This window comes from Hermetia illucens, chromosome 3, assembly GCF_905115235.1.
Source record: "Hermetia illucens chromosome 3, iHerIll2.2.curated.20191125, whole genome shotgun sequence".
Taxonomy (NCBI): Eukaryota; Metazoa; Arthropoda; class Insecta; order Diptera; family Stratiomyidae; genus Hermetia; species Hermetia illucens.
The window spans coordinates 36455957-36481420 of NC_051851.1; the positions used below are offsets into that span (position 1 = coordinate 36455957).

Genomic DNA, 25464 nt, shown 5'->3' on the forward strand with positions numbered 1-25464 from the left:
TTCGACTGAAGATTAATACCAACCAAATGGCGGTTCTCAGTCTGACGGGTTATCGCATTCTCCCTATTTGCACCATTGAATAGAGGATCGTTGGAATTATTCTACTATGCTAAACCCTACCTGATCTCTCTTGGTGACAGGCCCCGCAACAGGTCGACCAAGAAAATGCATACAATGTTGTTACAAACATGATGATCGGATTGAGTCACAAGCCTCGGAGAAATGCTAAGACGTCCACCTGAGTCGACGCGGCAGGACGGGCCCCGGTCCTGTCGAGAAATGGGCAAGGGTTCTTGACGCATGGACGGCGTCAGGACATAACCAAGTTAGTCCGCACACAACGAACAAAACAAATACGTGGCTGCACGCTAAATGTTGGTACCCTAACTGGAAAGACCGAGGAACTCGCAAGAGCCCTTTGGAAAAGGCGCATTGATATCTGCGCTCTGCAAGAAACCCGGTGGTCTAGTGCCAAAAACTGCGACATTGAACGCGAACGCGGTAAAAATGGCTACAAACTTCTCTATTTTGGTAACCCACACACTCAATATGGTGTTGATATTGCCATCTCAGAGAATTTCCGTGATGTCGTTAAAGAAGTCGAACGATTTGATGATCGGTTGATGAAGCTCACCTGATCGCACTATTCACTTCTTCACCGCGTATGCACCACAGACAGGTCGACCTGATGCCGAGAAAGATGCTTTCTGGCAACTTCTCGATGAAAAGACTTGTCACGTGCCTGCTGACGATTATATAATCATTGCCGACGACCTTAATGGTCATGTGGGTGAAAAGGCAGACGTTAACAGGTGCCATGGAGGAAAGGGGTTCGGAGCGCGCAATGAGCGTGGCGAGTGTATAATCGATTTTGCGGACACCCATGACCTTGTACTTGTGACTACATGGTTCATCAAACTATTGTCTCATCTTCGCACATTTTATAGTGGGAACAGTAAAACGCAAATCGACTATATTCTCATAAGACGCCAACATTTTACCACTGTCACTGATTGCAAAGTCGTTCCCTATGAGACCATCGCACCAACATCGGCCGTTGATTGCCGTCCTGCGAATTAAGCCACCGATAAAACAGCGTGAGGAACGCACTGGCCCGCGCCACACTAAATGGTGCGATTTCGTCAGAAGAAAGAAGAAACGGTCTCACTCATACGATTGCCGACCATTACGAATGTGGAAGAATAATGGAACCAAATGAAAGACACGATCCACAAAGCGGCCTCTGCAACCCTCGGGGTCACCAAGCCGGGTAAGCGGTACATCAACCGAGATACTTGGCTTTGGAATGATGATGTTGAAATGAAGATCCGTGAAAAGAAACGCCTCTACTACAAATTTCTCGACGATAAAACGCCTGCTAATTGGCAAATTTATAAGAATGCCAACCGGAAAGCAAAGAAAGCGGTCGCTGTCACCCGAGCGAACCATTTCAAAAATCTTTACGATAAACTGGACACTTGGGAGGGCGAGAGAGATCTGTATCGACTTGCTAAAATCCGTAATGAACGCACACAGGATATCGAACACTTCTGTTGCATTAATGACAAGAACGGTACTTTGCTTACCAACCGTCGAGCCGCAATGGATAGATGGCGAGAATACTTCGAGCAGATTTCAACTGAAGAATTTGCTCATCCTCCACTTCCCCAATCATTGCCGACATTTGGACCAGTTCCACCAGTCAGCGCGACTGAAGTCGAGGAGGCAATAAAACAAATGAAATCGGGGAAAGCAGCAGGACCTGACGACATCGCATCTGAGCTCTGGAAAGCGAAGAGCTGGGACCCAACACTGTGGCACAGTGAATTCTTTAACCGGGTTATTCAGGAAGGAAGAACACCATCTGACTGGCAAGAAAGTACCACTGCTTCAATATGGAAAAAGAAAGGTAGTCCAGCAGAATGTTCAAATTACCGTCCGATTCGGTTACTTTCCCATACTATGAAGATTTTTGAACGCATTATTGACAACCGTATTCGCGAAATCATTGAAATAACCGTGAATCAAGCCGAATTTGTCAAGAACTGCGGAACTACTGACGCAATACACGCTGCGCGGTTGCTCATGGAGAAACAACGCCCCCTTTACATTGCCTTTTTGGATCTAGAGAAAGTGTTTGACCGTGTACCACACGAACTCATCTGGTATGCTTTACGACAACACTTCGTGCCAGACGAACTCGTGCGCTGGGTTCAATTGCTCTACCACGATCCGAAAAGTAAATTTCGAAGTATGGCGGGTGTATCAAAACCGCTTCGTGTCTCTGTTGGTGTTCATTAAGGAAGCGCCCTCTCACCACTCCTCTTTGTTCTTGTTATACGGGATATCCAACGTCCAGCGCCCTACACACTGCGTTATGCAGATGATATTTTACTAGCATCTGATAGCAAAAATGATCTCGAGCAACTTGTTCAAAAATGGAATGATCGCCTCATGCAACACGGTCTCAGATTGAATTTAAACAAAACTGAATTTTTGACGACCGATCCCATGAAACAGGCATAATCACTGTCAGCGGCAGTGATCTGCTCAGAAATGAGCAATTTAAATACCTTGGGTCAACGCTATCAGCCAATGGAGAACTGCGTTATGAAATTGCTTCACACATTAACGCAACCTGGATGAAGTGGCGTTCCACAACTGGTGTTCTTTGCGATCGACGTATCAACGAACGTCTCAAATCTAAAATTTAACGCAATGTCGTCCGTCCAGTCGCTCTCTATGGTTCTGAGTGTTGGCCGACTATAAAAGACAATGAACGCCATCTTGCGGTAATGGAGACGAAGATGCTACGTTGGACTAGTAGCGTCACACGTTTAGATCACATCCGAAATGAGGATATGCGCGATCGTTATGGGGTTGCACCGTTCGTGGAAAAGTTGCGAGAGAGGCGTCTTCGATCGTATGGTCACGCAATTCGTGCAAACGAGAATTCACTTACAAAGATTGGTCTGAACATCGAAGTCGATGGTTGACGACCAAAAGGCAGACCTAAACAACGGTGGCTTGATACGCTGGATGGGGATTTGAAAGCCTCGAGATTGCACCCAGATCAGGTATTCGATAGAGCCAAATGGCGAAGCCGATCACGACGAGCCGACCTCGCTTGTGAACGGGACAAAGGCTGAAGGAAAAGAAGAAGAAGAATAGAGGATCGATGGCTTTCATGAATTTGTATATTCAAAGAGCGCGGTTTTGCCGACGGTGGCACCCAACTGGATGTTTCCTGATGCATTAACAGCGCTAGATCCGTTTTCACTGCTTTGTCTAAAATCTGGAATTACAATTATCCCAACACCAAGATCAAGTTGAGACTGTTCTGTGCTAGAGTCCTTCCTGTTATGCTATTTGGGAGTAACACACGGAAAGCGACCTCCTTCCCCATGGCACTCGAAAGTTCCAGCCCTTCGCCAACGCCTGCCTGCGTTGTATCATCTGAATACGCTGGCAAAGGATTTGGTCAGCGCACAGGTCTCTTACCCGTAAGCGATTTGATCGGAAGGCGGAGGTAGCAATGAATAAGTTAGATATTATGGAGGGCAATAATTGCATTGCGGCTGTGCCATGCCATGCGGAACTCACCAGCAACAAGAAAAATTTCAATATTATGTATGCAATTATGGCTGTAGAACAACGATGCATCGGATTGGAAAGGTATTGAATCACTTCGGAGAAAATTCGTTGCCAGCTTCCTACAATGCTTTCCGAGAATCAGTTTTTGGAGAGATATGTCATTTATTCGCCTGGATTTCGAGCAAATGCTTCAGATGTTCAGACTGGGTAAGGTTTGCCGATTGGAGGGGCATATAAGGTCAGCATGGGATGTTAGAGAACGAAGTTTATTTGCGCTTGTAGTCCTATTGACAAACAAACGGTTGTTGTCTTAGGTTTTGTAAAAAATTAATGAACAGCACGTTAAAGTATACTTCCCTTTTGTGTTCTAGTCAGCACCAAGCTAACTGATTCCTACCACCATGCTTAACCATTGAATGTATGCCGATAGTTTTAAACTCCATATCGACTTACCTGTAACCTTACTGCTTTCTATTAAACCCAAAAAGGTTGTATTTACTTTTGCCAGATCACAGAACTAAAAACCGAAGGTTTAATATAGGACGGATAGTCCACACGAGCAACGTTCTTTTTGAAAAAGAATCACGTTTGCGGAAGGAGGACCAGACTACAATATTCAACAATATTTCTGACAAGTTGAAAAGTGTGAAGCATTACTGAATTGAGGTAAAATCGGAGAAAGAGCGTATGATAAAACCAGACATTTTGGAAGCTCGACTGATAATGTCAATGAAATGGGAATTGAAACGAAGCTTGTAAGCGAAGATTACACCCAAGGAGGTCAGTACTGAAATGGTTTGTCCGCGACGAGAGTAGGGAAAGGATGTTGTGGAGGGTTTAAGGAGTAGCACATCCAGTGGCTTGCTAACCGAGCACCAACGGACCAAAGTGCATAGTTCAGAGGAGGCGAAACAGAGGCAAATAATATAAGGTCGTCAGTAGAAAACATGGACAGCTGAGGATGGGGGGGACGTCATTGGTAAAAAAAACAGGAATAATTAGAGGCGAGTATGGGACCTTGGGGAACACCAAGGAAAAAGAGAAGGAGCAGGATGAGTGTTGTTGAAAAGAAATTCTACAGAAGCAATATGAGAGGTAGGAGGAAAGACAAGAAATGATTGAGGGAGGGAAGTTGAGTATAGGGAGTTTGAAGGGGTGAACATTCTGGTGAACCGTATCAAAGTCTTTAGTGAAATGGTCCTAAATAGCGTGTATTTTCTGTCGTGAATTAAGGCGTTTATGAACAAAGTTGGTAAAGACTTGAAGCAGTATATCGATCTTTCACAAAACCAACCAAGGATGATATGACAGAAGTATGCGGCCAGCCAATTGTAAACGTATTTCTCCAGGATTTTGGAGCAAGACAAGAGAAGAGAGGTGTGACGCCCTCGAGGATAGGGACGGTAAGGCCTCCCGCAGAGGGAGGGAAATGTGTTGTTTACAGGTAACAAGGAAGAGGTTAGGCAACCTATCGTGACTAGGTCCGACATTGGTGTCAAGATAACCAATGAGGATCTCAACTAAGGCAGACGTGAGGAGAGAGAGTGGTTTGCATCAGGAAGAAACGTCGAAGGCGCAGTGATTGAGGGCGTAAATACGGAAGAAAAATAAGAACAGAGAAGGTCGCAGGGTTATTGTGGGGGGCGCAGTGATTGAGGGCGTAAATACGGAAGAAAAATAAGAACAGAGAAGGTGGCAGGGTTGTTGTGGGGAGTTGGCAGTAGAATGAGGAAAATTGATGGACGTAGAAGCAGATTGGGTAGGGTTATGGGCATGGTGAAATTTTAAAATTAGCTCATTACTGGGCAGCACAAACGTCTAGTTCTCAGTATCTGATTTATCATAATATATGGGAAGTAGCACTTCCTGAAACTGATTTCACCACCGACATTAGTCAGGTAAAGGAAGTGATACTCAGGCTTTATCTGACCTGGTTGCAGTGAATCCAGAAGCAATTCGTATGCAACTTTAAACAAATATATGGCAACGGAACAATATGTCAAACCGGAAGTCTATTGCAATCTGTTGCAAAAGAAAGAGAACCAAAAGCTTCACTCATGCTTCAACTGTCACAACTATTATGTAGACAGAACGATTGTTAGGAAAAGAAGACACATATTATTCACTATCTCAGCCGTACTGATAGAACTAAAATATACTGACATTAAGCAACCCAAAAATAAGGAATGAAGCTATTTGAGAAATCACAGGAAACGATGTACTATTCTGAAATCCTGTGATGACAATGACGAATTCTTCGATTCGAATCCTTCAAATATTGTCCAAAAGGCAAATTTAATTCTATTGGATTCACATCAATCGCAGCAACTTAGGGGTATTGAGAGAGGAGGAAAGGGGTGGCAATTTCCCTGAGGAGGGATATCACTAGATAACGCCAAGCAGATTAAACCGCAGTAATGACTTTATACGTTTAATGGAGGCTATCAAACGTATAATCAACGCTAAATTTCTTGTGAAATACAATGAAGGAATCACTTTAGAAACTTAATTTTTCGTTTTAATGAAATTCTAAAACACCACTTTCACTCCGTTAAGGTCTAATTACATAATTTCCCGGCAAATCATGCTCTGGATATAAACTATCTGGAACAAGACCCCAGAGATTATTTTGACGGAAGGAAATGCACTTTACTAATATCCTCCTCACTGAATTGCTGCTTCTTATCAAAATGCTTTCAAACATGCAATAATGAAATTCTATAATTTCCACAATGTAATTGTTTGATAGCACGCAACAAAGATTTCCCAGAGGAAGTAGTGTCTCTATCAATTCTGTGACCCGAGGGATTTTCCGCTATTCCTTAACATCAGCAGAATATTGAAACCACTTTAAGTTGCAACTGTTTGTAAAGTTTTCCTCGAGGGAGGAGTTTCCATTCCAGTGAAAAACGCACGGAGCTACAAACAGCATGTATGATTTAAGAGCTTGTTTTCCTTTTTATAGCTCTCGCCTCCGCCTTGGTTTGATTCAAATCATGTTCCAAATTGCGCAACCAGAAAATCAATAATCCTTGCAGTGGGTATTTCAGGCAAGATTGCAGCAATCCTGGCATTGTGCCGAATAAATACCTAGGAGTATCTAATAGGTAGGACCAATAAAAAGCTATTTGGATAGCGCTCAACACATAACAATTCAGCTGTATTCTGAATAATAGTCCTGGCGGGGGAGTGTTGGAGGCATCTTATCTTAAATTATTTCTGGCATCTGCTATGCTTGGATTGCAACACTTCGATAGCGCTTGCTTGTGGTATCCTTCTTAATACCCCTCCAAGTGATGGCATTGTGCCTAGTCTACACCACCTCTGACCGTGAACGCGCACACAACATACTCACAGACATACGCATATATATCCTCGCCAAATTGCTTAAGCTCCACGTTAAAGTCATTTTCGCCCCGCTTTTATCCTTTCCACGTTTAGTTTGAATTTAAGGAAAGTAGGAAAACCTGTCCGCTTTAATCATGTTATGTGACCTGATGGCGTGATAATCCATATGAAGGATTTCGTGTGCTCCGTTCGGTCCTTTTTCCATTAGCATGAATATTTTACTGAGAAAAATGTTGTCTGGATCGACATGTTTATTTAAAGTTTTGTTAAATTATTACAGAGCAGAGACCTTTGTGTCCTCTGCGAATCGAAAGCGTTTGATATACCATAGGCGGTAAGTCGGGGGGAGTTCGATGAGAGGGTACATTTTATCTTGATGGAAAAATTCTTACAAATTCAGCGTAGAATATTCGCAATTGCACTCATTCGGGGCTCTCGTAAAGCCATGTCGCATGAAAATTGAATACGTACGAGGATGTTATGAGTACAATTTAATGTTCTCTCAAGGACGAGCACTGGGAGCGGTAGTTTGAAATGTACCCTTCTTGCATGAATGATGGAATGTTTTCTTTCGTGTCGCTGAAACAAAATCAATTTAGAGGATCCTACCTCCTACCCTGGAGGTAGCTCAAGTGTGATCAACTAGAATCAGCAGAAAGTAGGATACTTCTGACGAAATAGGAAGTGACGATTTCCGCCCTTAATGAAATGTTGCGCAACCATATCGCATCGTGTTTCCAGTCTTATATTACATAATAGCGAAACAGGACCATCGGAGCTTACTCTGGATTGCTATTAATATCAACAGTAAACAATTGCGCGTACCCACTTACCGTGCAAACAACAATCACAATTGTAAGCAGGATAACAAGCAGAAATCATGATACAGCAGTTGCCAATCTAAATCCACTGCAAACACGACAATAGGCTGGTGAAGGGCGGGCACATGGTGTTCGTGTTCATTCATCATTCACTAATTCGAAATTCTGCATGACAGACTTTGCAGCGCAAATGCAATGTTTGAATCCTTCTAATTTGCAAATATGTTAAGTGACACGAGACGCAATAGCACAGGCATCATGAGGTTGTTCCTGAATGACACACTTATCCAACACCGGCGGAAGGATGGCGATGTGCGTGAACAAATTCAATAAAACAATGTGCCATGCACTGAATAATACAATTCATATCAGCAAAAAGTGTGGCTGGCAGACGTTAAAAGCCTTCAATCAAAGTGATTTGATGATAAAGCAATTTCGCTGGCGTTTGTCGCCGGAATCAAATCTTTTAAAGGAGATATAGGCTTTCAAACAAGCTAGCCATCAGCTTAAAGGATGGGCTCGTGAGCGAATTCGGGTTTAACGTGTTTGACGCTGCTTCATTGTTCCGCATTTTGGCAACCTGTGGAAGTCGCTTCTGGGTCTAGTTATGAATTGGAATATGGGGATTAATCTCATCTATATTAAGATAAACTTGAGGATTTGTGTCATTATATCCAAATACAATTACAATCAAGTTAACGAGATTTTGTGTTTCTTTTTTTTTTGGCTAAGCCAGGATGTGGAATCTTCTAAAGGCATCAGCAAAAATCGCTGACGTGCACGATTCATGGACGTAAATCCCCGCCTATATACGAACTAAACCAGACCCGTGCATTCTTTAGCCACTCACCCCGCGGAACTGTCGTTAGATATTCCTTCACGGGGCAGGTTAGCAATTGCGCTGTCATTCTGGTATGGCTGTCGCTCGCCTCTCTCTTTCCGCTATACAGAGCTCTTTTTGCACATTAATTATGAATGTCACTAATTTCTAACATTTGTCTACCGACTAAATCATGCCCTCCACCAGAAGATGCACGCTCGGAATGTTGGTCCCCCACGCCACGAAGCGGCTGCAATAGAATATTACATGCTCTGCGTCTTCTTTCCCGCCTGGCCAGATTGGGCATACTGGCGAGTCATCCTGTCCAAACCTGTGTAGATATTTGCGGTACCTACCATGACCAGATAGAAACTCCATTAGCTGATAACTACATGTACCGTGGTGACGATTGATCCACATACGGATGATCGGAGTCAGCTTATATGTTCATCAGCCTTTCATTTAGTTATCCCATCAGGTCTGTCATCTGACCATTGATGATGCCCTTTCCTCGCAATGGATCAATTGCACAGCATCATCGGTTGTCGTTTTCCTGATTCAGATTCGTGATATCTATTCAACTGAGATGTCTACTGGCAACAGCCAGGCTATAACTAACGTCTCGTCGCCTGATAACATCCGAAAGCCACAAACAACCCTCAGGGTACATGATCTGTACGAGCGCAATAAGCCTCTCCTGATTTCCTTAGTCGTAAATACTGCAGTCCATACAGGACCGGCATAGAGCAAGACTCGACATAACTGGAGATAGCAACACTCTACTGACGTATTTGGGTCTGCCAACGTTTGGCAGCATTCGCGAGAGTGCGTGCACTTTGAATTTGAGTATATTCAGAGTGAAATTATGCGGTGTTTCCAACGATTAATTAATTGAAATAATAAAACTTGTTGTTTCTTTTTCGTTGGTGTTGGTTTGTATTCTTGCAAATACCGATATTTCAGGAACCACTTGTTCCCTTCATCAGTGCAAACAACAAGATATTGCCCTTATAGACTTTCCGGGCTGTGTCACCCTCATCCATACGGATTAAGTGACCCGCCCACCGTAATCTACTGAGAGCCGAAATTTATCCACAACCTAATGGTCATGGTATCGCTCGTAGATTTCGTCGTTATGTAGGCTACGGAATCGTCCATCCTCGTGTCGGAGGCCAAAAATTCTTCGGAAGATTCTTCTCTCGAACGCGGCTAAGAGTTCATAATTTTTCTAGCTAAGAACCCAAGTCTCCGAGGAATACATAAGGACTGTCAAGATAATTGTCTTATACAATAAGAGCTTTGACTCTACGGTGAGACGTTTCGAGCGGAACAGTTTTTGTAAGTTGAAATATGCTCTGTTGGCTGCCAACAACCGTGCGCAGATTTCATCATCGTAGCTCGGTTGTGATTTTCGACCCTAGATAGGAGAAATTATCAACGGTCTCAAAGTTTTAGTCTCCTATATTTATTCTTCCCGTTTGACCAGTGCGATTTGATGTGGTTGGTTGGTTGATTTTTGGTGCTGACGTTGCCACCATATACTTCGTCTTGCCTTCATTGATGTGCAGCCCAAGATCTCGCGCCGATCACCGCCTGCTCGATCTGGATGAAGGCAGTTTGTACGTCTCGGTTGGTTCTTCCCATGATGTCGATATCGTCATCATAGGCCAGTAGTTAGATGGACTTAAAGAGGATGGTACCTGTTGCATTTACGTTAGCATCACGGATAAGTTTCTCGAGGGCCAGGTTAAAGAGGACGCATGATAGGGCATCCCCTTGTCGTAGACCGTTGTTGATGTCGAATGGTCTTCAGAGTGATCCTGCTGCTTTTATTTGGCCTCGCACATTAGTCAGGGTCAGCCTAATCAGTCTTATCAATTTCGTGGGGATACCGAATTCTCACATGGCCGTGTATAATTCTGCCCTGGCTATGCTATCATGGGCGACTTTGAAGATCGATGAAAAGATGGTGCAACTGATGTCCATATTCCAACAGTTTTTCCATCGCTTGCCGCACAGAGAAAACCTGATCTGTCGCTGATTTGCCTGGAGCGAAGCCTCTTTGGTATGGACCAATGATGTTTTGGGCGTATGGGGCTATCCGGCCTAGCAAGATAGCGGAGAATATCTTATAGATGGTACTCAGCAACGTGATACCTCTATAATTGCTGCACTGTGTGATACCTCCCTTTTTATGTATGAGACAAACAATGACTCTTTGCCAGTCGTCGTTACCTTGAGCACAAGTTGATGAACCACTTGGTATAATTGGTCGCCTCCATATTTAACCAATTCGGCTGTAATTCCATCGGCTCCTGGCGACTCATAATTCCAGTTGTAATTTCAGCGACGAGGGTCGGACAATACATGGTGATGCAGAAAGCAGTTATCCTCCGATTCACTCGTACGCTATCATAAGATAATGAGTTCCATTCAGTTACCTGACTGGTCGCGCTCACGATGAAATTTGAAAGGCACGTTTGAAACATATGACTCTTCTGTGGTATTCAGGACACATTGAAAAAGCCAATGGGATTGCCAGATTAGCTCCTGTACGAGACAACCCTGCCCACCTCGCAAATGCGGCCTCAAAGATGTGGTGCGTGGTGCGTAAACTAGATGATTCTCGACAATGAAAGGCAGATATTTGGCCAGGGTCTTCCCGGACATATCACGCAGGCTCTAGTGGTATAACCTCGTCTTAAGCTCAGTGAATGATAACACAGCGGGCAGATTGGTTTCAAATTACATTTGGATAAATTCGGTGCAAATAAATGATCACATTACTTTCGTGGGCAAAAAATACAAGTATGTCTTTCCGATATCGTTGGTGACGTAGACAATACCCTGTCCTCGGAAATCAGCTCTGTCTGGGACTGCAGGGTAACACAAACTCAACATACGGACGATATGTTATGATATAATGCTTTGCAGTCAAGAAAACATTATATTTGACTGCTCCTGAGAAACATTCCACATTTGACATTCCCACCTACTTTTCTTCGAACTTTATGGTATAAATAACAGCTATATGGTTACTGGTTTGAAAATGAACCGATTTGTTGTATTACACGACAGCTTAGTGCTCTCACCATCAAGCTACCCATATGTGTATCTGATTGGTGCTCACAATTTGGCAAAACCTTAAATAGCCAATACTCTCCCTATACGTTTGTCATATCAGTGAATTCAGATGGTTCCCTTTTTTTTCGAAATTACCAAATTGTTTCCGTATTTTTTGGTTCTCCAATTGTACATCCTTCCCCGTCGACTTTACGAATCAGGACCATGCTCATTTCATGAGTTGGAAATTGAGCCGTAAAGAGGTTGCACCAAAAATGGATCCTTGAGGTGCTCCCGAGATTGTCCTGAAAAAACTGAAAAATGCTCCTTCTAATAAAGAAGTACCTTGCTGCAAGCTTGACTCCAGACTCAGTCGAAAGACATTGCAACGTCTAATACGCATGTTATTGGTGACTTCAAGCTTATCAATCACGTTATCATGGAGGTAACTCATGTTTTAGTCCATATGACCACAATTTCTCGAACTATTTTTTGTAGATAATTAATTCGAGAACGCAATGCTTTATCGTTTGCGCTGATTTCATTTTCGTATTTATAGAAATTTATTCAAAAATTCCAGCATCAGACCGAATCATGAGTTTGGTTGGTAATGTATTTTGGTGATAGCTATGGGCTCTGATAAGTTCGGATTGCTGAATCATCACTTGGTTGATATCATCCTAAAACAAATTACGGATACTTACGATTGTTATACGCCCGGTTTAAAAGGCAGGATAGGTAGTTATCAGGCTACTCCGAGGAGCCCAATTAGCGCTATGGTACGCCGTTTAGTTGCTTCAAACTTCTAAAAACATGACTGCTGTGATAAAAACAAAGGGTCACAGTCAGCCGGATCAGATCGCCAGAGCCAGCCATTCGCGAAGGAATGCAGCTCCCTCACCCTGCAGTCAGATATCTCTGAGGTCCTAGTCCTAGTGTCCGTAGTCTGGCTCTAGCTATAGATGGGCAGTTACGTCTCTGTGAATTTATGTAAGTACCTGTCCGGTGGATTTAATCCCACGGTCTTCTGAAGAGACGAATTGATTTTGTGACCACAATCAGAATCCAGCTGAGATAAGCACAGCGAGTTGAGTGCATGGCTCAGTATTCATACTAGTGAATGCAAGACCGCGTTGAAACGCAACACCACTCTGTTCACCTGAATGTCACCACAACCCCCATGAAGCTCCAATTATTCACATCAATTCTCCTGAAGAATATGAATTCAGGGGCTATCCCCGTTTCCATGGTATCAGTACACCCCCGGTAAGATTTCGTGACCTACTGCCATGGGACACGGACTATGTCCACCTGTCCGTCTGCCCGCCCAATCTCCTCTATGTTCCTATGACCGAGAACCCAAAGGCTGGTGACCTAGGGCATACCGAACAGACTGTTAAAAACAACACCTTGAAGGATGTCGCTGCTGAGTACAAGGCCTTAATGGCCGCTTAGCTGTCGATAAAAATGGATATGTCACGCGTCAGTACTTCCGCTTGGAATACATTGACGAAACCTGGCCGACCGTACGACTCGGATACACTCCGCAAAAACTCCCGCACCAACTCAACATACTATCTTTGATCCATCGGTGAAGAATACCAAATCGAAGTCTTGCAATATGCCGCCGGTCTTAAACTCTGTCCTGGTTGGAAAGCCCACAGCATAGTTTCTCGTGAAGTTCGGTTTTCGTGTCGGATAGTCCGTGGGGAATGCCCAGGGTTTGCGAGGTACTCCATCATGATGTCACTATGGCTGTAGACACTGCACGCCACAAAGTATTTAATATGTAGGTCTATGGGGAGGAGGTGTAGGAGTTCATTGAGAACATATGCTGGACAGAATTGCAGAGCCCGGGTAATACCTCCACATGTGGTTCTTTAAATCCTATTAAGGTTCGGTCCATTGTACTTTGTGCTGGACGTACCACGGCTGTGTACATTAAGAGAACCATTCTAGGCCGGAGACCTCATGTCTTTGCAAATGTTCTCTCGCAAGCAGAGAAAACTATATAGGCCTTCTTAATATTAGGTTCTACGTTCGTTCCCCAATTTAGCTTCATATTCAGGATTACACCCAAGTACCCTACATTGGAAAAAAGAATCAATCTTTGTTCATTTAGCCGCGCAGGTGGAACTTAGGTACTTTTGTCTTGATGGCGAATAGCATGAGTTCCGTTTTGGTTGGAATTATGCTCACAGCCGCACCTACTATGATGTCGTTCATAATAGAGAGGAAGATCCCTGATGCCAATATCACCACACCATACGTCTCCACCTTCGCCCCGCAGCTATCTAATCCGCCTCTCTGCTCGCGGCTCTGATCAAGTATCTACCTCCTAAATCTGACTGGATTATCCTGGTTTTTAACAAAAATATTGTCCAATGCGTAAGATACTCCTCCAATCCTATACTGGACAAGACTTCCTTGATGGGGCTGGTACTGTGACGGTTCAACTGTGTCAATTGCCTCGTGGAGATGCAGTTTTTGTGAATTTGCTTTTGAGGTAGGCATGCTGGGAATTAAAGAAAAGCCTCCTAATCGTCCATAAGTGGATGTCGATGAGGCGGTCTAGGGTCTTCAACGCTGATTTGCCGAAAGTCCGCCGCGGATTTATGACCGCGCCCGCCGGTATGCGGGTCTCCAAGACTGTGGTACGTATCCCACAGAGACGCAGCTCCGGTAAATATCGACAAGCTACACACGACCCTTTCCTGCTGCTTTTTTAGCCTAACTGGCATTATGCCTGCATCTGGGGGGTTTTCGGAGAATCAGATTATAGAACTGGCCCGACCCCTCGGAAAAATGACGACTATATTCCAAGTGGAGATACATGCCATTTTATTGGCAGCAGAAGAATTCTGCGACAAAAATCGAGGGTTCGCCCATTTGAATCTGTTCCGACAGTCAGGCCGCGTTATCACTACTAAACAGCAACGACATATCAAGCTAGTTGGTGTGTAGTTGGCATCAGGTGCTGCTGAAACTTGACCGCCTGAACAAAACATTCCTGATGTGGGTGGTAGGGCACTCAAATATCGCTGGTAATAAGGGGACTGACAGACTGGTTCACCGAGGGTCTGGATCCACAATGGTGGGTCAAGTCTACTCAGAAGAGTGAAATTGCAAGGATTCAAGCAGCCGAGTGAAGAAATTTGGACTCTGGCCGGCAAGCGAAAATCCTTCTGAGCCTAGGGTCGCTAGAGCGGCATTTTTGTTGTCCCTTAACAAGTGGAACATGAAAACCCTAGTAGGGCCCTTAACGGGACACTGTTCCTTAAACTACCATATGAAAAAGAGTGGGTTGGTGATTTCGGCTATGTGCAGCCAATGTGAGGAGGAGGAGGAGACCGTCCTGCACTTTTTATGCAGCTGCCCGGCCTCCTCAGATCTCAGATGAAGACACCTTGGCAAGGTTTTCTTCAATGAAGAATCTGCACACTGTCTGCCTCTGGAGAATGTTCTCAGATTCGCTGAAGTCTGCGAACGCCGTAGGCGGAAAGCCATTGAATAGGCGATTTACGAGAATATTACAATCGGCCTAAAAATGGCCTGAGTGCTCGGAGCTGCGGCCAGCCGTTCCGATTTTTTTTATGACTGAGGCCAAGTATGTTTAATGATAACGTTCTTCACATGCTTATAATCTTTTTTTGAAGCTTTATTTCCAGGATTTCTGTTGACTACAATTATTGCGGCATCAATTTCCCCCTTATAGGTGTGACGAAGGGCTGTGATGTGCGTGGTTTCAGTGCTAACTCTCACCTAATTGTCAGAGGGGATTCTAGGTGGTGCTGCTATTCCGGTCCGGAGCACCATGCCAACGAGAGTGAGAGTGATCCGAGTCTATATTGGCCCCCTATGTGCTCTGACATTCATCAAGGCTGAGAGGTGGTGACGTTCGATCAGCATGTGATCAATTTGGTTGAAAATGATCCCGTTTGGAGAGGTACTAACAACCATTTCGTGTGACACTGCTAATTGAATAATCCACAGTCCATTATCATTAACATTTTTATGTAAGCTATGGAAGCCAATGTATCGCCTGAATACGGACTCCGTCCCTACTTGACTTTTAAAATCCCCAAGTATGATTTTGATATCATACCTAGGATAGGCTTCGAGGGTTTGTTCTACTGTCTCGTAGAAGGTATCCTCTTCTAACTAGGCAGTCTTCTCTGTAGGGGCGTGAACGTTAAAGAGGCTTATATTTCGAAATTTGCCTCGCAAGCGTAGAGTACATAGCCGTTCGCTTATGTTTTCAAAGCCGATAATAGCAGGTTTCATTTTTTGGCTGACTTAGAAACCTACTCCGAGCACTTGGTTTACTTCACGGCGACTATAATATATGGTGTAGTCGCTCTTCACCAGGAAACCCGTCCCTGTCTAACGCATCTCCTGCAATTATGTTGGGTCAGTCCTATATTGGGACAGGGTATCAGCTAGCTGCTTGGCAACTCCTTCTCTGTACAGGGAGCGCCAGTTCCAAGTCAATATTCCGTTTTCGTTGCCGGTGTTCGTGGTTGTGTTGTCAATCCAGTCCGAGGCTTCTTCTGTAGCTTCGTAACTTTGATTTCAGCTCAGTTCAGTTATCAGCCCTACCCAACCCTCAACCTGGAGGACCAGTTGGTACAATTTGTTCCTTTTTAACCGCGGGAGACTCGCCTTCATCCTTCTGCGTCTGTAGGTTTTTTTAAGAAACCTACTCCGAGCGCATGGTTTACTGGATGACCGCTATAATACAGGGTGCGGAAGCATCATCATCATCATCAACGGCGCAACAACCGGTATCCGGTCTAGGCCTGCCTTAATAAGGAACTCCAGACATCCCGGTTTTGCGTCGAGGTCCACCAATTCGATATCTCCAAAAGCGCCACTCAGTTAGTTGATGTCATAGCGGAGCGCTAGTGGTCCCGTTCAAGAGGGGATACTGTAAAATTTTGTCCCGATACGGTTCAGTCGCCATCATGCGTTGGAATAGTGAGGAGCGTGCCTTTGCCGTTGAGGTTCACTTTTCAAGCGAATGTTCGGTTATTGCAACACAGCATGCATTTTGGAATCGCTTTAATTTAGCCCCGTTGGCTCCCATCCCAGACCGCAAATCAATTGTTACATAGGTCACTACATTCAGACAAGCTGCAAGTGCGACAAAAGGAAGCACTGGAGTCCCTCAGCCCGTTAGATCACCTGAGAACATTGAAGCAGTGAGAGCGTCAATGTTGCGATCGCCACGGCATTCTGCGCGCAAACACGCATCTGCCCTTGGACTATCCGATCGTTCTGTGAGAAGAATTCTTCGTGATGATCTTCATTTTCATCCCTATAAGATGGCGATAGTGCAGGAACTTTCAGAACGTGACTTCAATTCTCGGATGAACGCGTGTGAGCTTCTTCTTGATGTCGTTCCCGAGGGTGCTATTGTTTTTTTTAGCGATGAAGCCCATTTTCATTTGTGTGGGTCGGTTAACAAACAAAACATGCGCTACTGGGCTGACACCAACCCTCGAGAATTGCATCAAAAGCCTTTACATTCACCCAAAGTCACAGCGTGGTGTGCAATTTCCTCAGCTACAATTATTGATCCCTGGTTTTTTGAGGAAAATGAGGTTACAGTGACAGTGAATTCGGACCGGTATGTAAACATGCTACAGAATTTTTTTTTCCCACGGCTAGAAAATTTGGATTTGGGGGGCACTTGGTTCCAACAAGACGGTGCAACAGCACACACTTCAAGAGCATCGATGGCTGTTTTGAGGGAACACTTTCCAGAGCGCCTTATCTCAATTAGAGGCGATTTGCAATGGCCGGCACGCTCTCCCGATCTGTCCCCTTGTGATTTTTTTCTATGGGGTTTTTTGAAATCCCGTGTTTATGTGAACCGTCCAAGAACCCTACAAGATTTGAAGACCAACGTCCAAGAAGAAATTGCCAACATAACACCTGCTATGCTAACAAGAGTCATGACAAACGCCAGAAATCGGTTTACGCAATGTATGGAGAATGGGGAACGTCACCTAACAGATTTGATCTTCAAAATAATGTAAACAAAAACTTTAGACATGTACCTACATTATAAAAAATAAATAAATATTTTCCGATGCATACAATAGTTTTTATTGAGTTTTGAGAAAAGAAAGTTATGGTGCCGCCCTCTGTATATAGTGTAGCGGCTCTTCTCCACGAAACCGGTCCCTGTCCAATGCATCTCCTGTAATGCTGTTACATCAGCCCTATATTGGGACAGGGTATCGACTAGGTGCTCAGCAGCTTCATCTCTGTGCAGGGAGCGCAAATCGTTATTCCTTTGTCGTTGTGTAATCCGTCCAGTCGGAGGCTCCTTTTGGGGCTTCGTAACTTTGGTTTTCCTTGTAGGGTTGTCAGCCCTACCCAGCCCCCAACCTGGAGGACCAGTTGGTAAAATTTGTCCCTTTTTAACCGCGGGAAGCTCGCCTTCATCCTTCTGCGTCTCCAGATTTTCATTAAGAAAGCTCCCAGCGGTCACCACGTGGAGGTGGAGATAGGGTTTGGTAGTAGAGCTGTTGGTGTTGGTTCAGCAGGCGTTTCCCAGGTTTTATGCTCCATCGTGGGTACCAATTCACGTTTCGCCATGGGACCGATACTATCATTTGACCACCAGCAGAAGCCAGTGTTACTCACGTTATTTGTGAGATATGTAACAAGTGGTATGTAAGAATGCATAGTCCAAAATTGGGATAATAAGATGGAGAAAGTTTTGAACTTTTCTATTTCCACTTGTTTTAAGGATGTTTTCCTACCATTTTTAGCATTCAGAAGCCTCACAAAATCAAGAGCGTATAAATCCTATTCTTCGGCAGTCAAATCCAACCATACAGGTCACATGTGCATATATCCCTACCCCTAAATCCCACAGAGCAAATGCATATGGATCAGAAACTGCCCTTAAATAGTGCAGAATATACCACATGATGAGCACACGACACATAGGCACTCAAACATATCCAATTCCATAAAAAACTGTCAACTTATTGCATTACTAATTATTACCCTACGCCTCCGCAGGAAAATCCCTGTCTTTCAAAAACCAGAACTATAAATATCCGCTTACGTTTTCAATGCGCACGCCGCTATGTCTGCTTTCCAATACACCACCGAGTGTACAAATCTTTTTGTATTTGTGCGGGTATTCAAAACTCACCCTCCTCCCATTGATTCCTATTCCGGTTAGATTTCCCCTAGAAGGACACTCTATTGCCGGTGCTGCCAATCCTGGACTATCGGCGCAACCGACATAGATTCGTTGAAATTTCTGCACAGCTAATAACTTGTAGATAAATTATAGACAATCTTCCAAACTATATGAAATTACCGCCGTAGTTGGGTCGATCTATCATTAAGAGTAATCGACTGCTCGCCGACTTAATAATAATTCAAATATTATGTATTACCAATGTGACTAATTGCCATTGCAATTTAGTCACCAATAAAATAATATTGAGTTGATTGGACCGAGCAAATGGAGCGTTCTATCTTTGGAATAAAGATAAAGATGAAATTGATTACATGATTGCGAACATTATGGATGAGTTTGGATTTGTTATTATTATTGTTCAGAGAAAAGTTCATAGGTTGGAAACTTTCGCGTTGTGTAACTTTTGATGATCAAATATCCCGTCAAAAAGTTTTTTATCTTTTTTTGGCGAACTTAGTTGAGACTTCAGAATAACCCAAACTATGTAGACACGATTTTCAGAAAAAATTAATTGGATTTTACACGTGAATAATTTTAATGCATGGAGGAGTGCATAAATTATGGCTCATTTCTGAATGAATCTTTTAAAATTCAATTCAAAACCGTGCACGGGACAGTTTGAGTGTGAATCTATCGCCAGTTAGAAGTGGGTCCTGATTGACAGGTATGTGTGACTGTGATTTTCTATATTTTTCGTAAATATATTCTCGTTGAATATACTAAAACTAGGCAAAAATATATAGATACATATATGCATATGTTTGGTAAGCCGTGTTTCGGCGTAGACTTCTCTTTTCTAAGAAAAAGGGCCTTCATTTGGTTCGGCAACCCTTCAACTTCCCTCCTGGGGAAAGTAGCGATTCCAAACACAAGGTTCAAAAATACTGGAACCAGCTCTTGAAGAAAGTCCTCTATGCGTGTGAATAGTGTGATTTAAAGTCGTATCTGAAGTCAGGTTCTTAATAGACCTATACACTTCCAGTTCTACATGTACACGTAGCCCTTATGAACCCTCCGACAAAATCTCGTCCTGCGGCAGATGTTAGTTTCATCAGTGTTTAGGAATTCGCGCCTTGTTACTGTTTGCCTGTACACTTCGTTGTTTTTCTTAAATCGCTTGCAATAATTACATATTCTGGACGCTATTAATAAACGTCGACGCGAGTGAAATAACTACCAGTGATTTACCACCATAGCCGAGCAAATAATGGCATCATATGAGTATGATTAGTTTTAGGCGTGATTAGTGTTCTGTGAAAGTCGGTGATAACATCAAATGTATGATGGTGATTTGTGTTGATTTAACCTGGCATCAATCTTCCGGACCAACGAGCTATACATATTTGCCGGCTACCGCGATAATGGAACTGGTAATGGAGCCTCATCAATTGCTATACGTATTAATCGGTCGAGGACTAAGAGGACTGTGATGGTCAGAACGAAACTCTCCCCAGGGGGTGGCTAATTACAGAAGTGCAATATTAACCAACGCCGACACTTGGCAAACGTTGGAGGGCAATCAAGTGCTCATTGCCACACGGATATATACGAATTCCAAATAATTGTATTAAAAATATTTACTGGGTTCCTGTCCATGGTTGGCTTTTTCCATATTGGGACCCACGTAGCTAAAATTTAATATATCTGTTGGCTGCCGGATTGGTGTAAATCTGTGAAAATTGTAAAGTAATATTTGGGAACGCGTACCAGTTCAAGGACTACGTAATGTGGGAACACTTTATCAACAATTAACCTTTCCATTAAAGCCAATAGCTATCGTAACTTAACCACTGATGTATGCAATGGAGTAAATCCCATTTTTGAATGAAATCATCGGTAAAGTGCTATCAAAAGACATGGCTTATGGAATTGATGATTTACAGAATATTCGCGATATGTTCCCAAAGGGCTCTGATATTATACCACTAAAATTATGCAATATTTTGACCGGCTAACCAGCCTCACAGATTTTCCTATGCAACTTTTTCTAGGAGGCAACAGTTTAGATATCATGGTCTATTCAGCTTATTTTGTCCGAAAACACACCATTAACTTATGTAATCTTCTTCCTTTTCTTCAGCCTTTGCCCCGTCCACAAGCGGGATCGGCACATCGTAATTGGTTTCGCCATTTGGCTCTATCAAATGCCTGATCTGGATACAATCTCGAGGCTTTCAAATCCCCATCCAGCGTATCAAGCCACTGTTGTTTCGACCGGCCTTTGGGTCGCTTACCATCGACTTCAATGTTCAGACCAATCTTGGCAAGTGAATTCTCGTTAGTGCGAATTGCGTAACCATACCATCAAAGACGCCTTTCTCGCAATCTTTCCACGATCGGTGCAACCCCATAACGATCGGCGGTATCCTCATTTTGGATGTGATCAAAATGTGTCACACGACTAGTCCAACGCAACATCTTCGTCTCCATTACCGCAAGACGGCGTTCATTGTTTTTTATAGTCGGCCAAGACTCAGAACCATAGAGGGCGACAGGACGGACGACATTGCAGTAAATTTTAGATTTAGGACGTTCGTTAATACGTCCATCACAAAGAACACCAGTTGTGAAATGTCACTTCATCCAGCAATTTCATAACGCAGCTCTCATTGGCTGATAGCGTTGATCCGAGGTATTTAAATCGCTCAGTTCTGAACAGATCACTGCCGCTAACAGTGATTGTGCGTATTTCATGGGATCGGTCGTCAAAAATTCAGTTTTGCTTAGATTCAATCTGAGACCGTGTTGCATGAAGCGATCATTCTATTTTTGGATAAGTTGCTCGAGATAATTTTTGCTATCAGATGCTAGGAAAACATTATCTGCATAAAGCACTGCGTAAGGCGCCGAACGTCGGATGTCACGTGTGACGGTCTCCATAACAAGAACAAAGAGGAGTGGTGAGAGGGCGCTTCCTTGATGAACACCAACAGAGACACGAAGCGGTTTTTATATACCCGCCCTACTTCAAACTGTACTTTTCGGATCGTGGTAGAGCAATTGAACTCAGCGCACTAGTTCTTCTGGCACGAAGTGATGTCGTAAAGCATACCAGATGAGTTCGTGTGGCACACGGTCAAACGCTTTCTCTAGATCTAGAAATGCAATGTAAAGAGGGTGATGCTTCTCACGGTGTTTCTCCATGAGTAACCGCGCAGCATGTATTGCGCCAGTAGTTCCACAGTTTTTGACAAATCCGACTTGATTCCGGATATTTCAACGATTTCGCGAATGCGGTTGTCAAGAATGCGTTCAAAAATCGTGAAGGTATGAGAAAGTAACCGGATCGGACGGTAATTTGGACATTCTGCTAGACTACCTTTCTTTTTCCATATTGGAACAGTGGTATTTGCTTGCCAGTCAGATGGTGTTCTCCCTTCCTGAATAACCCGAATAAAGAATTCACTGGGCCACATTGTTGGGTCCCAGTTCTTCACTTTCCAGAGTTCAGATCCTGTGGCTTTCGCCGATTTCATTCGTTTTATTGCCTCCTCCTTCAGTTGCACTGACAGTTAAGTCCTTGAGGGTTTAACGTGAGCACCTGTCTTGCGAATTAATCCCACGGTCTTCTTAAAACACGGATTCAATTTGTGACCACAATCAGAGCCCTGCTGAGGCAAGCAACAACGGTACCAGTCTATACCAAGTGTACCAAGTCTTTGCCAACCGCAAATAACCGAGCTGTCCTCACATACAACAGGAGTTCATCCGAAGTATGTGAGTCCAGGGGCTTTCCCGGTTCCCATGGTACCAGTATACCCCTGGTAAGTTTTCGTGACCAATTTGCCACTTCAGATGAGTCCCCGTGCAGACTCGGGTCTGATCGCCCTGATTAGGCCTTTGGAGCATTCGCCTACTGAATAACGGCCGGCAAACCAAAGTGATTACAGCGTCTCCCGGTGCCACCACTATGGAGGTTCTCCTCGGCCACTTGGTTTTGGTTTGGCCGATAGGGTTGCCGCCCCATCTTCCTCGCCGCCACCTCTAAGCACCGAGTTGCGATGACATGTGGAATTGGTCCAAACGTCGGCAATGATTGTGGAAGTGGAGGATAAGCAAATTCTTCAGTTGACATCTGCTCGAAGTGTTCTTTCCATCTATCCGTTGCGGCTCGACGGTTGGTAAGCAAAGTGTTCCTCACCGCTTTTGGCTAGTCCATACAGATCTCTCTGTGTCCAGTTTATCGTAAAGATTTTTGTAATGGTCCACTTGCGAGACAATAACTGTTTTCTTTGCCTCCCCCGGTTGGCATTCTTATGAATTCGCCAATTGGCCAGTGTTTTATCGTCGAGGAATTGGTAGTAGAGACGTTTCTTTTCACGGACCTTCATTTCAACATCATCATTCCATAGCCAAGTATCTCGGTTGATGTACCGCTTATCCGGCTTGGTGACTCCGAGGGTTGCAGAGGCCGCTTTGTGGATCGTGTCTTTCATTTGGTTCCACGATTCTTCCACAGTTGTAATGGTTGGTAATCGCGTAAGTGAGATCATTGCTTCTTTCTTCTGACGAAATCGCCATCATTTAATGCGCGGCGGGCCAGTGCGTTCCTCACGCTGTTTTGTCGGTGGCTTGATTCGCAGGACGACAATCAACGGCCGATGTTGAGGGGCGATAGTCTCATAGGAAACGGCTTTGCAATGAGTGCCGGTGGTAAAATGTCAGCGTCTTATGAGAATATAATCGATTTGCGTTTTACTGTTCCCACTATAAAATGTAAGAAGATGAGACAATCGTTTGATGAACCATGTATTCATAAGTACAAGGTCATTAGTATCCGCAAAATCGATTATATGCTGGCTACCCTCATTGCTCGCTCCAAACACCTTTCCCCAATGGCACCTGTTACCCTTTTTATCCACATGACTATTAAGATCGCCGGCAATGTTGATGTAGTCGTCAGCAGGCACGTGACAAGTCTTTTCATCGAGAAGTTGCCAGAAGGCATCTTCCTCGCCATATGGTCGACCTGTCTGTGCTGCGTACGCGGTGAAGAAGTGAATAGTGCGATCATCAACGGCGCAGCAACCGGTATCCGGTCTAGGCCTGCCTTAATAAAGAACTTCAGACATCCCGGTTTTGCGCCGAGGTCCACCAATTCGATATCCTTAAAAGCTCTCTGGCGTCCTGACCTACGCCATCGCTCCATCTCAGGCAGGGCCTGCCTTGTCTTCTTTTTCTACCATAGATATTGCCCTTATAGACTTTCCGGGTGGGATCGTCTTCATCCATACGGATTAAGTGACCCGCCCACCGTAACCTATTGAGCCGGATTTTATCCACAACCGGACGGTCATGGTATCGCTCATAGATTTCGTCGGTATGTAGGCTACGAAATCGTCCATCCTCATGTAGGGGGGCCAAAAATTCTTGGTAGGATTCTTCTCTCGAACGCGGCCAAGAGTTCGCAATTCTTCTTGCTAAGAACCCAAGTCTCCGAGGAATATAAAATTATGTGAAACCGTCTGGGGTGTTTTATGGCAATAACTGATGGACTGATAAAAATTTAAAAAAAATAAATTTTAGATAAAAGTTGTCAGCTTGACTGGACTGATGATAAGTTGAGTATAGTGCAGTTGTCATTGTGTTGTTAGTTGAAACATGACTTCCGAATGGTTTGGATCTTTAAATACATGCAACCAAAATAGTTTTTTAGGCTTAACATATCGATCCACCAATCATTCCATAATTCGTTTTTTGATGGATTGACTTATGGTATTCTGATGGAATACTGATCGTGTAAAGTCAGCTTATGGAACGAGTCAAATGCTCATTTTACTCGCTCCAGTGATACTGTTTTGCATGCCGGGTTCCAGGTGAGGCCTGTATGCACCTGTCCGCTCCGAGATGAGAAGTGCGTTTCAAGCAAATGGTTTCTGGTTCTTTATCAAAAATCCGCATCAGCTCAAGAGAGTTAGTTTCTTCGCAAAAGCGTCTCCGTGATGATCTTATGATCTTCTTTAGAGCTTTCTGTGCCTCTTTATACTGATTCGACTGAATCGATTGAGGAATGCCCTTGTCGTTCTCCTCTATTTTACCAAATCCGAGTTTCATCACCCTTTTGGCATTTGAATGAGCAGCTTTTTTCGAAAGTTTCTTTCATGCTAATTGTGATCATCTGGATTCGCTTGCTGTATCGAGTTCGTTTGATACTCTCCGACAAGAGTCGCACTGTCAAGAGATGCCACCGTGATGCCAATGACCTGACTACGCTGAAGAAAGTGGGTTTTTACCAGATACTATAAAAGTCTCGATACTCTCACGCTGATGCTGGAACTTCCCCAGCATATGTGATGGGCGTTCACATCACATCCTACTATTACCCCCATGCCATTACTTTTGACATATTGGATAGTTCTGATGAATGTTCCAAAGGGAACTTCTACTGCGTGATAAGGGAAATATGCAGAGCACCAGAGAATCTCCTTATTTCCCTGTTGACTTTTTATGATCAGTCTCCTTTTCCCGACTTTTCGGTTCTTTCTTCTGTTTTGATGCCTACCAGCATCCAGGACCTCAGCCCCATTACCCTTCTTTTATTGAAGCCAGGGGAAGCAGTTTTTGGAGGATGCTAGCTCAGAAACCCTTTT

General features: G+C 43.9%; 1 protein-coding gene across 8 annotated transcripts in view; it reads left to right on the plus strand.

Moving 5' to 3' along the window:
• Positions 1-25464, plus strand: part of LOC119650787 (ankyrin repeat and fibronectin type-III domain-containing protein 1) — a 320628-nt gene that overhangs the window by 198649 nt on the left and 96515 nt on the right. The window contains exon 1 of one of the 8 annotated variants that reach the window (XM_038053910.1): positions 19499-19538. The exons of the other annotated variants lie outside the window; for them this stretch is intronic. The gene's annotated coding sequence lies outside the window, so the exon portion shown is untranslated. Of the gene's footprint in view, positions 1-19498; positions 19539-25464 lie in introns of those variants that run through there. 8 annotated transcript variants of the gene reach the window in all.